Genomic DNA, 2,500 nt, shown 5'->3' with positions numbered 1-2,500 from the left:
AACGGACTCACATGCACATCTTAAAATCGAGTACAGAAACGTTGCGCAACACCGTGAGCTTTTCTCTTCTTCGTCACCCTTAAATATAGCCGATCGTAGACGCACGCTAGATCGTAACACACTTTTCGTTGATTTCCGACGAACGTGGCTTTGGGCCAGGCGCGCGGGCAGAGAGATACGCGACCGACGGGGAAAAATTCGTCCCGATACATGTACGCGTACTCTCCGATCTCCGCGCAACGCTGGGGATCATCTCCCTAAGTCATCAGCGTTCGAAGAAATCTCGTGTGTCCGTTCCCGGATCTACGGCTTTCTCTGGGTTCGCGAAGAACAGAAAAAAGCACAGAGGATGAAAAACGCAACGACGACCCATCGATGCGACGGTCCTCGTTGTCTTCTCGTCAGTCGTCTCGCGCCTGCAGAATACATCTCTGCCGCACGAACAGACGGAGTGGGTATTCGATCCCTGGGGCTGTACGAGTAAAAACATCTTGATGAAAAGACGGTTGTGTTTCTTTAAGGCACACAGTTTTTCGTTACGCCACCAAGTTTAGGTTTAGGTTTTAATATCTTGGTTCTCTTTTCTCTCCTCTCTCGACTGACTTTGTTCAAAAATATTTTTGCTTTCTCTCAGTCTCGCCAAAAATTCATTTAAGACGACGTCGGGGGCGCGGTCATTCGTGCTTATCGAAGACTAACAAAACGTAGCAGAGGCTGATACAAAAAGAAAAAAAAAATCGGCCACGAAGAAAACTCGCTCTGTGTATCTCGATAACCGCGTCGACGACGACGGTTCTCTCCGCGCTCTTTTAATTCGTATCCTTCTTCTTGCGCTTCGTCCGACTCAGAAACGTTCGTAAAACACGAACGACGGCGGGTTGTCAAGCCAAGAAGGGACAGAGAAGAGACGGAGGTAGTTTTGCGAGTCTCCCGTGAACGCGATAGATTTTTCATATATATTTGTATCGAGAGCATGCGTACGCCGGTCTCCACACGATCCAGCGACGAACGCCGACGAACGTCCAACAATCGCTCGTACGTCGCGTACGAGCCCTCGACCGCTCTTTAATTCGTATTCTTTTGCTTGGCGCTCGTCCTCCGACTCAGAAACGTTCGTTTAAAGATAAAACGAACGACGGCGGGCTGTCGACGAGGCAAGAAAGAACAGAGAGATACGGACCGAGAGCAACGATACGCAACGCAAGCAGTCTTAGGTTTACGTGAGCAACCCTCAGCCAGGCGTGGTCCAGGAATTGTATCCGTGGACCGCAATGTGCGTTCGAAATGTCGATGTTCATGTGTCCTGCAGTTCACACGTTGACGCGCAATTAGCTGCGTTCTTCATCGACCCACGAGCCAAGTGATCCACCGTTCAGGGTAATCGTTTATGCATGGATTTTTGTTTGTGTACTCAGGTTTTTGTACTCTTATTCTCGGTTCGAAAGAAGCCGATATCCGACAAACGTCCGACCAACGGGAATCGAACGCGCGGAAGTCGCCATATGATTGACGACACGAAAATACGTTCGAAAACGAAATCGGACGGACTGCGCGACGACACACGCAGCCCGCCGACCGGGCGTAAAGTGCATTATAATATATAACAACCAACGAGATCGAAGCTCCGTTCGTCAGGAAACGACGGGGATATAACACCCGATTCTGAATCCTCTGTACAGCACACGATCTCGCGAAGAAAGCGCACGGTGGCTAGCCCATGATATATATATATGTTCGTTCCTCTCGTCCAGTTATTCGAAGCAAACAGCCGATATGCATCTCCATCGTTCGGGTAAAAAAAAATCGATGGGACGCGCACGGTCGTAGTCTTCCTCGCGCGGTCGTTTCTTCCCGATAGCCAGAAGCAGAGTTTGAAAAACTCTAGCGACGGAACGAGGCATTAGACTCTCGACAACGAGGATACAGACACGGCCGGCGGTCCCCTCTGAATCGACTTCGGTGGTTCAGGTAAAAATAAAAAAAATCGATGGGACGCGCACGGTCGTCCTTCCTCTTCCTCGCGCGCGGTCTATTCTTCCCGATAGCCAGAAGCAGAGTTTGAAAAACTCTAGCGACGGAACGAGGCATTAGACTCGCGACAACGAAGATAGAGAGACGGCCGGCGGTCCCCTCTGAATCCACTTTGGTCGCTCAGGTAAAAATAAAAAAAAATTCGAAAGGGACGCGCACGGTCGTCCTTCCTCTTCCTCGCGCGGTCTTTTCTTCCCGATAGCCAGAAGCAGAGTTTGAAAAACTCTAGCGACGGAACGAGGCATTAGACTCTCGACAACGAGGATAGAGAGACGGCCGGCGGTCCCCTCCGAACGGATGGCGACAACGACGACTAAAGCGCGAAAAATCGCGACGAAAAGGAACGCATCTCCGTTCAGGTGTATGTGTGTGCGTGCGTTTAAAAAAAATTCGATGGGACTCGCAGCCATCGGCCTCGCGCGGTCGTTTCTTCCCGATAGCCAGAAGCAGAGTTTGAAAAACTCTAGCG

General features: G+C 50.5%; 1 non-coding gene across 1 annotated transcript; it reads right to left on the bottom strand.

The window, feature by feature from the left end:
- Window positions 1-1,225: 1,225 nt before the first annotated feature.
- Window positions 1,226-1,380, bottom strand: LOC139997656 (5.8S ribosomal RNA). Its single transcript, XR_011803006.1, has one exon. It is a non-coding gene; the product is annotated as a 5.8S ribosomal RNA (ribosomal RNA).
- Between the last annotated feature and the right edge of the window lie 1,120 nt (window positions 1,381-2,500).

This window comes from Bombus fervidus, unplaced genomic scaffold (genome assembly GCF_041682495.2).
Source record: "Bombus fervidus isolate BK054 unplaced genomic scaffold, iyBomFerv1 scaffold0133, whole genome shotgun sequence".
Taxonomy (NCBI): Eukaryota; Metazoa; Arthropoda; class Insecta; order Hymenoptera; family Apidae; genus Bombus; species Bombus fervidus.
Note: the sequence above shows the minus strand (reverse complement) of the source record. Positions and strands in the feature narration are given on the sequence as shown.